This window comes from Mixophyes fleayi, chromosome 5 (genome assembly GCF_038048845.1).
Source record: "Mixophyes fleayi isolate aMixFle1 chromosome 5, aMixFle1.hap1, whole genome shotgun sequence".
NCBI classification, from domain to species: domain Eukaryota; kingdom Metazoa; phylum Chordata; class Amphibia; order Anura; family Limnodynastidae; genus Mixophyes; species Mixophyes fleayi.
This window is the reverse complement of record NC_134406.1, coordinates 9,694,061-9,707,550: the sequence shown is the minus strand read 5'-3', so window position 1 is coordinate 9,707,550 and position 13,490 is coordinate 9,694,061.

The window sequence follows — 13,490 nt, the reverse complement described above, 5'->3', positions numbered from 1 at the left end:
GTAGCTGCATTCGGCAAAAAATGAAAACTTTCACATATGATCCTGCAGAGTGCTCAACAATTGCAGAAAGTTGTGTTCCAAGATTGTAAATGTATATGAAATTCATTTTATTTGATACTTTATTTCACATCTACTATTAAATAAACAATTCACAATCCAACTAGCAGAGCAGCAAGTGTCCCAGGTCCTAGGACTAGAGATACGCTCACTCAGCTCAGCTCCCCTCATCCTGGTGACCTGACAGCAGGGGATGGAGAAATATCATTGTCACATATGCAGTTTGTAGACTGCAGCTGAATTGGTGACTGCAGTACCCCGGCATGGACGGTAAGTAAGGGTTATATGCAAGATATTGCCTGGGTGGAATTCTTGTTGAAGAAATATTATATCCATTCCCTGTACTATTCGTACAACCTCCATCTTTTACTAAAAACTAGAGATGCTCACTGACCCCCGTGAACTGGTTTTGGTTTTGGATCTGGATTAGATTTGTGTTATGGTTTTGGTTTTGGTTTTGGTTTTGACTAAACCACCCTCGTGTGTTTTGGTTTTCCATTTTTTAGAAAAAATCCTAAAATATGCTAAAATCACATAATTTTGCTCTTTTTTTGTTCCTACATTATTCTTAACCTCAATAACACTAACGAACCTGAGCATCTCTACTAAAAACAGAAACCCTTAGTGTGGGGTTTCTTTTTGAGGGTGTCACTAGATACCAAATGTCGTCACTTACCACAGAGGTAATTTACTAAATAAATAATAAGTGGAATGGAGGAGTGGTCAGGGGACTGTCATGCTGTGGCAGAGTTCAGCAATCTGCAGGAGAAAGGCTGAGAAAGAAATGATTAGTATAGAAACCTGCAAAGGAAAGATCCTTACTAAGCGGTGATGTCTAGCTGCACAATCTGAACAGTTCTGCGTTCAAGTAGAAACTATTTTAATAATAATCAGGAACCTTCACCACAACATTGCCTACATTTCGTTTTTGGATGCTTGTCTGCATCGCATTTTAAAGAGATTGAGGTCTGTGCACAAAAACAAAAAAGATTAACTCAATGTATTGATTACGAACACATTTTAACAACTCCATAGTTAAACATTTTCTCACTTAAGATAATGGATGTTGGAGCCTCATTGATGTCTTAAAAAGTGACAGTAAGGAGAGATGGGTCTATTTTTATTTGAAATGATGCACTGGGAAGGTAGCTCAGTCTTTCTCTCACCTCTGGTTCCAGTGGGTCAAATCAGCAGATAGGTGTCCATGCACAGGTAGGTATAACATCAGTACCTGCAGTGCACATGCAGCAGGTGTAATTATAGTTACCAATGATGAAATGAAAGGTTATTATTATTATTATTATTTATAGGGTGCCACTAGGTGTCCGTAGCGCAGTACAGGGACAAACAATTACAATATGAGGTATGACGGCGCGGTACAGTGAACAATAAGCACAGTAACTCAGAAGCTCAAAGCACAGCTAGAGAGAGGGGGGAGGGAAGACCCACAAGTGCCGGAGCCCAAGAGGAAGGACACGGATGACTGGGAGAACCCCAGAGGGGTGGGGGTAAAGATAGCTGGAGAGCAGAGTTAGAAGTGTAGGAAACAGGAGGAGAGATGGCCCTGCTCAAGGGAGCGTACAATCTAAGGGGAGGGGTAGACAGACAGAGAGACACAGGGGTGAGAGGGAGAGAAGGGGGAACGGAGGCAGATTCAGGGGAGGGGGAAGAAGGGGGAGAGGCAGAAGAAAAGGTAGGAAGTTAAGAGGGAGACTGGAAGGCTTTGAGAAAGAGGTGGGTTTTTAGAGCCCGTTTAAAACTGGACAGATTGGGGGATGTTCTGACGGAGGGAGGTTGCCAGGTCATCTTCATTGGATAACATAAATTAGAAAGATCTATTTTAATTACAGTGACTTATTTCATGATTCAAAACTACACAAATCAAAGATACAATGCAAGGCATATGGTGTAGAGTAATACAGAAGTGGAAGTTGTTCAATCAATTTATAGGCTCATAGCAGGTGCTGGAAAGGGTGGGGTTATCCAGATAGGAACAAACACACAGAGATCCCCCAGCACACTGCTATAGCCAGCAAAGGAGCTGCCATTTCTACAGTAAATAAAATTGCAAAAGTCTCAGTTGCACACGTTTGTAAATGTATGTTAAGCCACCCGCTTCTCCACGGTGCTTTTGCTAATAGGCTGGTCGTAACTCTAAACAGTGAGAGTCCCATATATTTGGGCCATACATATGTGTTTTTAAATTGAGAGCTAACTTACCCGGAGGTACCCCGTGTATATTTATTTCTTTCAAAAGAAACAAATATACACGTACATTTGATGCTCACTCTTTAGCACACAAGGGAATAAATGAATTCTCCAAAATCAATTGACGTTGTGGAATTCTCATACAATCTGAAATTCAAGCTCATAACATCAAAGAACATGATAGTGTAAAAATCACTATAATGAGATATAGAGCTTCCAAGCCCATAGAGTCCTAAAAGATTCCTCTTTCCACCGTGAAATGTTAATTGGTGACACCTATGGATCTCATGCTCTTCAAACGTGATGTACCACTTTCCCACTTATCCTATCTATCATCCCACAATTTTGCTATAATCACTAAACTTGATTGACATAAACTATTCCATATCATAAACTAACATTGGCATCATTAACATATATTAGCAAATATTTTTTTGTTCAAAACTTGACTTTAAATATAATCCTCAATTTTGCTTCCTCAGAAACAACTTGAATCCACTTTGCAGAATGCATAGGATAATGTCATAGTCCTCTGAATCTCTCAAATGGACATCAAAGTCGCAGCTCCTTAGATGATCATTGTTGTCACAAATCACGTTTTTAATATTTTTACTTCAATGAAACACTTAGTCCCAAATTCCTATCTGCCTTTCCCTGCACTATACCCTTGTCACTGTACAACAGTCCTGAAAGAAGGGTCTCACAAATTACCTTCAGGTCTCCCAACCTGTTCCCTGTCTAACTAACAAAAAATATTCAGTACAGATTTATACACAAATATTTTAAAGGTGATGTACTAGCCAATAGATCTCCAACATCCAGTAACAGAATGGCTCTCCTATGTAATGGATTAGGATACTTGTCTCCTCTCATCACCAAACAATCTTCAAAGTTTGCTCCACACTCCTCTCACAGGTTTATATTTCCATACTTCAGCTTCCTGCACTCTCCGATCAGCTCTCCAGCCACATAACAGGAGTTTTCTGTCCCCTGTCAGCTCTGTCATTTTTCCTTTGTTTCTCATGCACTTCTCGCTCCTCTCTCAATCTGTCTCTTTACCACTATTTCAGTCTCTCTCTCTCTTAATGCCTCTCAGACTGTCTCTATGCCAGTCCCTCAGAATCTTCAACTGCCTTTTGAAATGGCTCTTTCACATGCCTCTCTCCCCACTGCATGCTGGGATACTTAGTTATTTGCCAGCAAGCGAGGTATCTAATTAGGGGTGTGCACCGGCCACTTTTGGTGTTTTGGGTTCTGATTAGCTTGAGGTTTTGGGTTCTGATTGGTTTTGCCAAAACACCCCACTAAAGGTTTTGGTTCTGGTTTTGGGTTTTGGGTTCTGATTTTCTTTTAAAAAAGCATAAAAAGTGCTAAAATCCATATTTTTTTATTTTTTTTTCACTCCTACACTATTATTAACCTCAATAACATTCATTTCCACTAATTACCAGTCTATTCTGAACACCTCACACCTCACAATATTGTTTTTAGTCCAAAAGGTTGCACCGAGGTAGCTGGATGTCTAAGCTAAGCGACACAAGTGGGCGGCACAAACACGTGGCCAATCTAGTAGTGGCACTGCAGTGGCAGACAGGATGGCAGTTTGCAAGAGTTTGCTAGAGGTGCGAGATGGAATTGTCCTTGGGCCCTCCCACCCACTCTGATGTTGTTGAAATAGGACATTCGCACTTTAGCAAACCAATCAGGAACAGTGAACGTAGTTTAATCTCTGGTACTAATATTTCTGGACTGCAGGAACAGTGAACGTAGTTTAATCTCTGGTACTAATATTTCTGGACTGCAGGAACAGTGAATGTAGTTTAATCTCTGGTACTAATATTTCTGGACTGCAGGAACAGTGAACGTAGTTTAATCTCTGGTACTAATATATTGCAGTACTAATATTTCTGGACTGCAGGAACAGTGAACGTATTTATATATTGCAGTACTAATATTTCTGGACTGCAGGAACAGTGAACATATTTATATATTGCAGTACTAATATTTCTGGACTGCAGGAACAGTGAACGTATTTATATATTGCAGCAGACATTTTTTTATACTTTTTAATACTTTTTTTATATATTTTTTTAATTATTTTTGTATAATTTTTTTTAATTTTTTTTTTTATTTTTCTATGATTTTTTAATAATTTTAAAATAACAATGGACTTAGCAGAACAAATGACAGGGCACAGCACCACTGGACTCAGCAGTACAGAGCACATGACAAAGTAACCACTGGATTAAGCAGGACAGAGTGACAGGACACAGCAGCACCACTACAATACAACCTCCCTCTTCCCTGATCAGAGCCCAAATAAAGATGGCGGCCGCAAGCGGGGAATTTATACAAACTGTGTCTCGCGAGATCCGTCGCGGGGTTTTGGCGTCATAGGCTCGGTTTCATTTTTTTTCACTGCCGGAAATACCCGAACAGTGCTCGGATCCCCTCAGATCCGCACTGTTCGGGTGGGCTCGGATTGCGCTAATCCGAGCCCGCTCATCTCTATATCTAATGCGTGACTCGCTCGGGTCTCCGGCGCTACACAAAAAAAGTTTACTATTGCAGTTTCCTGTCAGCAAAGATTTATATTTGTAAAATATACTGTATCCATGTGTCACACACATACATAAATACATGCCCCTTTAAGAGAGATTTTTTTAAAAATCAGTCCTTGAAATATCCTGTTATTTTAGTGTTCTGTAAAGATGTCAATTTCCCATCATCCTCTACAGTGTAATCCAGCAAACTAAGCAATACTTTTACACATCACGCTCAATTTACGTTCCTCCCCAGGAGTGTTGTAGTGATAACCGCTTGGGCTGCCCCTGGGAGCATTGTTGAAGTTAACCTGTACAAACTTGCTATGTGGTGAGAATTCTCACCACTTACCACATCAATAAGTGTTTTTTCCACAGAGAAATTATTTTCCTTTTTCTTTTGCTATAAGTGCAATATTTCAGGGACTGGGACAAAAATATTGTTTCATAACAAAAAAAGGTGTGATGTATTTGCTGCAACAAAGATTATATGGTTTCTAACCTAACTATTGTTGTCACTGGATGTGTACTGCAAATTGCCCTGGTTTTGCCATTGGGCCTGATTCATTAAGGGACGTAAACAGTGGTTTTGTGCATACAATTTGCAAAATTACTCTGCGCATGTCCAGAATCGGCTCATACTCCACATAACACAGACATGTTCAGTTCCTCTTCGAGCACAAAGGACACTTTCTACAGTCTATGATTTCAGGAAGGGAATTGGGCGGGAAAGAGGTGTTTGCCCGTAGACTACATATAGTAAGGATGTGCGCATGCAGCAGTGTCTAACTCAAGCTCTGGCCATGTCAAAAGTACTTGTTTTTCAGCCGTATCGCTTGCTCCAGCTACAAGGCCAGTCTAAATGTCGATTACTAGTGATTACGGCTGTGTATACAGCTAGAACATGTGTTTGAAATCAGAAGCAACTGTAAAAATGTATTTTATGTACAGTAGACATTAATTACATCATAGAAATGTATTTTCTGGAAAACGTACATTTTTAATTTTAATATTTTGTAATTCATGACTATGTTATTAACACAGAACATGTATGCATTCGTCGGAGGTGCAAATATCAGAGTAATTCCTTACATAGACTTTGTTGTATAAAGAATCCTTAATATGAATACGCTGCAGGGAATGTGACATAGATCTGTTCCAAGATTTTTTTTTATGTAAAACAACCCAGCAGTAAACACTCAGGGTCTGATTCACTAAGGAGTGTAAAAGCCGATATTTGACACATTTTGTAAAATCATTCTCTGCATGCCCAGAACCGGACAATATGCCAGTGAGCGCGAAAACATCCAATTCAAAGCACCTTTAAGGCAGACTACGATTTCAAGGGCGAAGAGGGGGAGAGAACTGGGCATGTGCGCAAAGTCAGTGTACAGTAAGGGTGTGCCAAGCTCGAATGCACGCAACAGTGCCTTATTCAAACTTTGGGCGTCTCAAAGATATGTGTTTTTCAGCCTTATCACTTGCACCAGCTACAGGTCAGGTGTAAGTGCCGGGTGATAGTGATGATGGCTGTGTATACTGATAGAACATGTGTTTGCAGTCAGGAGCAACTCTAAAAATGTATTTTATGTACAGTAGACATTAATAACATCCTGATAAATGTGTTTTATGGGGAGGATGGGAAAAGCACTTTTCTTTTAATGTTTTGTCATTAATTATATTATTTATTACAATAATTGAATAGTTTTTCCTTTTCTGTGTCTGTGTATATTCCACATATGTATTGGATGTATCACTGCCGTGTCCTGCCTAGCAGACATCCTAAAATAGTTCACTTTAGTCTATGTTTGGGCGTAAGCTAATTATAACTCCTTTTGCCCACAGTGGATTCAGGGTGCCAGTGGTTTCTAGGCTGGCAAATCACTGGGCAGTAAAACAAATAAATCAGTAAGTGCACAAATGTAAGCACTATAGCTAGATTGTCAGTATTTATTCAACAAATTCCTGAATCCTCTTACTGCAACTCTTAGTCAGCGATAACTAAATCCTCCCTATTATCAAATAGAACAGTGTGAAATAAAGGAGAGCTGAGAGTGAAGGCCACACACATTGATAGTTAATCAGAAAATCACAAATGGGACATTTTCTGATAGATACATAAAACAACTCAAGTTGATCACATAAAAAAATTAGTCCAAAATGTATATGTATAATATCTGTTCACTGTCATTTAACTGTAATTAAAGTCAAACCTTAATCATCAGAACTGTGAGTTCCAGCTGTAAATGGGGCATATAGCAACGACAAACAGCTGGTAAATCTGGGACCGATGAATCCCTCCTCGCTGGCAAAGTTTAATCCCCAAAACGTGAATTCTACCTAGTCCTGAAAATAAGGTTATTGAATGTGCAGAAGAATAGACCTGGGTCATATAATTATCACCATGTGATCTCTTTTGTGGAGTGTTCTATAAATGGATGTGTCAGCTTGAGGAATAGAATAACTCTCTACGCGTTTCTCCACAGATCACTGTGTCAGCATAAGAACAAATGCCAAAATAAGAGGTCTCCGAAATACATCTTTTAGGTCTAAATGTCATAATATAACTTCTCCCTACACTTCAGATTTACTTCACGTTGTGCACCTGGGGAAGAGATGGCACAAGGATGCACTGTGGGTAGAAGGCAAGGCGGTGGAGGCAGTGTGATGTTCTGGGCAATGCTTTGCTGATAAACTTTGAGCCCTGAGTCCAGACATTTATGTGGATGTTCCTTTGACAGGTACCACCAACCTAAATATTGTTGCAGGCCAATTAGCCTTTTTCAGCAGCATAATGCCCCCTGCCACACTGCAAAAATTGTGCAAGAATGGTTTGAGGAACATGACAAAGGGTTTCATGTTATTAACTTTACATTTTGTTGATCTCAATCCACATCTGTGGAGGGGTCTGAGCCATGGGGGCCCCACCTCGCTGTAAGATACCACCTTGTGGAGCCCATGCCTATGCAGTGAAAGACTCTAGGTTTTTAACCTCTTCAAAGTCTGACATTCTGAGTTCATGTGGTTCATACCGGGCCCCACCTAGACGGGAACAAGGGCTGTGCAAAAGGGGCAACCGTCCAGGTTGCAAAAGAATTGGGGGCACAATTACATTAATATTTAATGTTTATTGGACTACAGTTGAGGGCTCGGGAGCGTCCATTTTCCCCAAACTCTAAAATTTCCAGTTACATCTCAGGGCTCCACATTCTCAAATAAAGGACATTTGTGGAATGACAATCTATAAAGCTTTCATTGTACTATTTATTGTTGGCAACGGGTGAGTGAAATTCAGTACTTCTATGTTTAGTATAATTAAAAAATTTTCCTTTCCACATCAGAAGAAATCTTCCAGCTTTATTCGTATTCTCCCTTTATGTCCCTCCTCTGGTCTTTGTTCTAAACTGTTTCACTATAAAAAATACAACTTGTGGGATATCTGTTAATTGAGGTCTTAACATTTTATCTAGTTTCAATATTGAAAACTTTTTTGTCACAATTCTTTATTTGATCATAATAGGAATTATTCTAGCCAAAGAAAGCTAAGGATTTATCATTCTCACTTGTAATATTCTTATTCTCATCTTTAGGTATTAAAAAACTCTGGGCCTGATGTAGAGTTGAATGTACAACCATTTGCATGATGTAAGTTGCATGTTTTCCCTTTACGTACACCCACAAAGAACAAGCAAGTACTTACGCCTATCATCATCATCATCTATTTATATAGCGCCACTAATTCCGCAGCGCTGTACAGAGAACTCACTCATATCAGTCCCTGCCCCAGTGGGGCTTACAGTCTAAATTCTCTTACACACACACACACACACACACACACACACACACACAAACCAAGAGAGACTAAGGGCAATTTAATAGCAGCCAATTAACCTACTAGCATGTTTTTGGGGTGTGGGAGGAAACCGGAGCACCCGGAGGAAACCCACGCAAACACGGAGAGAACATACAAACTCCACACAGATAAGGCCATGGTCGGGAATCAAACTCATGAACCTAGTGATGTGAGGCAGAAGTGCTAACCACTAAGCCACCATGCTGCCCTGTGCATCGTTGCTCACATCTACAATAGTCTAACATCTTACATAGTCTGAGTACAGAAAGGGAGTGTTGAGGAATTGCAGAGCTAAGCGCAGAGGCAGATTTGCCTGTTACAGCAGTATTGTTTGCACCTGTCTAGGGGCTGTGGCTCATACACGCTGATTATGATGACTGTAGCCAGCACTACCTAACGTCTTATGATTGGCTGATTGTGATTTAACCACTGAAGCTGCTGAGTGCTGTCTTCATTGATCGTGGATATAGTTCAGGGTTTTGTGTTTGTATTTAAAATATAAAATTCTTACTTTCATTCATACACAAGAAGGGTGGTAATGTCTGCCGTATTATATAAAGCCTTTTGGCAAATGTGTATAAAGTTTTATTGCACTTAAGACTTGGTTCTGTGAATGCGTATGTGGGCGGAAGTATGTCTGCTGTAAACTTGGCGCATCTGCCACAAATGCAGAGATGGGCACATTTTAGATGCAAATGGCCTGAAATATGTTATTTTTGCGTGGACATTTTTGGGCCGTAATTTATGCCCAAGTTGCATTCAACTCTGCCTCAGGCCCTCTGTCTATCAACTTCTGATACATCTAGGGAGTATATTTACTAAACTGCAGGTTTGAAAAAGTGGAGATGTTGCCTTTAGCAACCAGTGAGATTCTAAGTGTCATTTTGTAGAATGTCCTAAATAAAGGACAACTAGAATCTGATTGGTTGCTATAGGCAACATCTCCACTTTTTCAAACCCGCAGTTTAGTAAATATACCGCTAGGAAGGATTCTGGGTAGCCCTGATCTCAAAAAGATGTAATCAATTCCTCATCTACAGAAGATGTAATTTCTAGAGTATTTTATCTTCAAGCTTAAAAATTCTCCCTCAGACATAGTTTCCATGTTTTTTGGTGACTACTATGTTAACTCAAATAGTTGTTACAGTCAACTTTTCTTGTGATTAGTCTCGGTCAGGGCCGTAACTAGGGCTGTGCGACAGGGGCGACCGCCCAGGGCGCAACGCTGAAGGGGGGCGCAATTTAGGAATATTTTAGGTTAATTTGGTTAAAATTGAGGGCTTAGGGGGCGACATTTGTCTTTCTCGCCCAGGGCGCTAGTATTTTAAGTTACGGCTCTTGTCTCAGTTACCTCTATATTGCCTGCAACCATCAGGGTGATATCCAGAATCTTTACAAAGTAATGTTAAAAATGCTGGTGAATTTCAACCCAAACATGTTTAAATATAATCATGTATTTTGAGGGATCAAATCTGAAGTGGAGCGAAAAGTTATGTTATGACATTTCGACCAAAATTGTGCTAGAGTCTGTCATGTGGAGAACTGTTTTTCATCATTTCTGTTTATGCCAACAAGTGATCTATCTGGCGATGTTCGGGTTTTGTTCCTGTCCAGAGGGAGCTAAAACTACAGTGGAATGGACCACTATTTTGTGTGCACAATGTACGGCCAATTCAGTGCCCAGTGATTGTTAGGTATTAAATATATAGGAGTCAATACAGCTTGAGACAATAACTGCATTAAAATATTCTAGGGGGAAGATTTGCGAAACCTTCCATGGCAACCAATCAGATGCTAGTTATCATTTTCTAGAATATACGAGATAAATGATAGCTAGAATCTGATTGGTTGCTATGGGCAATGCTTACATTTTTCCTTTTTAGAAAGTTTAGTAAATCTACCACTAAGTTTTGTGGAAATATGTGGTTTTATATATCCTATTTAAACGTAAAAGAAAAGCATTTGGAAACTTCTTTCTTAGGTAGTTTTTTTAACTAGAGAGATGGGGTAATATTTTGCAATCCTAATTTGAGATACAATTTAGGACATTTAAAGTGCAACTTTCAGTTGTTAGCAATGATTATAAACAGATGAATTGTTTTCAATCATCTCATATCTTGCATTATAATGAGTATTATATTACAGTGAACATTATGACACTGTACTGCAATTATTAATATAACTATTTAATTGTGAACACTACAATTGAACACTACAATTTTTTGAATTGCATTGAGAACCCAATTGGCCAATTTCAATTTAAATATGACTAGTAAAGGCTCTCATTATATTCCTTTGAAGAAACGGCTGTAAGGCATTTGCGGAGAAATGCGTAAGGTAGATATCAATTCTTCAAGCAGACAAATCCATATATAGCAAAACTTTATTGTAAAAGATATTGGCTGATGGTAATTATAGGACCTATTTTTGTAATTGCAGTAAAAGGACCGTGCGATACTTATAAAGGATTGTTATGTATCCCACAGTAAAATTCACCTTGATTTGGAGACTATATTTGTATTGCAAAGAAACACTGTTACATGACATATATAGTTACCTCACTCAGGTGAGATTTTTACTTATACTGCACATTCATTAACCTTTAAGCTGGGCGGTGATGCTATATTCAGGACTAGGTAGAATTAAAAAATAACGATTAGACTTTGTCAGTGAGGAGCACTCAACCATTCTGGATTTACCATCTGTTTGTGTCGGCTAAATGCCCCATATTTAATCATAAAATAAAGCATTTATTACTATTTAGATTAACCATTGATGCGTGAAGCCTTCACTCTCAGCACTCCATATAATCATTGGGCAGCCACTGGGGACGTGAAACAATTCTATTTAATTGGTGGTTGAGCAGAGACAACATCATCCAACCGCTGGGGCTAAGGTGAATTATAAATCGCCATGGAAACCACAAAAAAATAGGAGATTTGGTCAAAATCAACCTTTTGATACACTCTCCCCACCTTTGTTTTAAACAAATGAATACAGGTGAAGGGCATACAAGGCCATCCACAAAATTGCACCGACATACATCTCCTCACTTGTCTCAAAATATCTCCCAACTCGACACCTCCGTTCTACACAAGATATGCGTCTCTCTTTCACTCTCATCACATCCTCCCATTCCCGGTTACAGGACTTTTTTCGGGCTGCACCCACTTTGTGGAAATCCGTCCTTTGCAGAGTAACACTTTCCTTTAGTCTTCAAACCTTCAAGCGTTCTCTGAAAACCCACCTCTACAAGGAATGTTATAATATTCCTCTACCACCCTCATATTCTCCCTAGTTTACCCTATTATCACCCTTTACACAGTTCAGACAAGACAACAACCCTCTGACCAACATTGCTGTGTGTCTGATCATATACAGGGCCGTCTTTTCGACTGGGCAGGTGCCTGGGGGCCCAGCGGGAAAGGGGGCCCTAGGCAGGACTCTCAATGAAAATAAAAAATCCTGTAAAAAAACCAACAAAAAAAATATCGTACTTTTTGCGGTCACTACCTGGTCCCCTCTTCCGTGCTGCGCTCACAGTGAATGTTGGGCGTGATGACATCATCACGTCCGACATTCACTGCGAGCACAGCAGGGAGGAGCGCAGAATGGAGGAGCGCAGAACGGAGAACAGCGACAGTGACTCAGCGAAGACTCAGAACAAGAAAAGAAGGGGATCGAACTCGGAGGACAGGGCAATTGAAAGGTAAGTTAAGGAGGATTTGATTCTCTAGATGAAGGGATGCTGAGTGAGCACATGCAAAAAAAGTGAGATATATATATATATATATATATATATATATATATATATATATATATATATATATGTATATATATAACTAATAAAATCACTTATTCTTTTTACACATATGTAATATATATATATATATATATATATATATATATATATATATATATATATATATATATATATATATGGGCCCAGACGCACTACTTTGCCCGGGGGCCCATAATGTTAAGGCCCTGATCATATAGCCCACTAAGCAGTTTACCTTTGCACTCTGGCTGGAACAATATGTAGCAATTACCCTCATGTATGAAACGCCCATTGTCCCATAGATTGTAAGCTTGCGAGCAGGTCCCTCTTACCTCTCTGTCTGTCTGTATTACCCAGTATTGTTTTATTAATGTTTGTTCCCAATTGTAAAGTGAAGTTTGCTGGTGCTTCATAAATAAATAAATAATGATGAATGAGTTTGAAAAAGAAAACTGTTTACTATTCTCTCACAAACAAAACTGGGCAGTGGTTAAAATGTAACAATTTCTGAATGGTTTTAACATGTTTTCCGAGCAGTCTCATTAGATTCATATTGAACCCAAAATGACACCTGTTATTCAGCTAAACCGGTTCTCACAGGAAATGAAGTTTTCACACTGCGTAGCTGTTAAGGAAGAGAAGGCTTTTATACGTTTGAGCAATGTCACTGCAATGCTGAGGAAATGATGTGTATCCAGATATCTTCATTGCAGGTCTATGTATCAGTACAATAATGTTACTTTCATCCATCCTTTCTTCTATTGATTCAATTCAATATTATTGACCATATTTAATCTGGGTTTGCTATCTAAAAATAACCGGCTTGTGTTAAAGTGCTTTAGAAATCATTGTTTTGGAATACTCAGAGATAGAGAAAAACGGTGGTAATCATTTTTGCGATTACCACTATTCCGACATGAAGAAGCCCTACAAATAAATCCGAAATTATGAAAAAAACATTTGAAAATAAACAGACTTACCTTCAACCTGACACTGGACATCTCCGATGAAAGCACTATGATGACAGCAAGTGATTCAGATTGGAGAA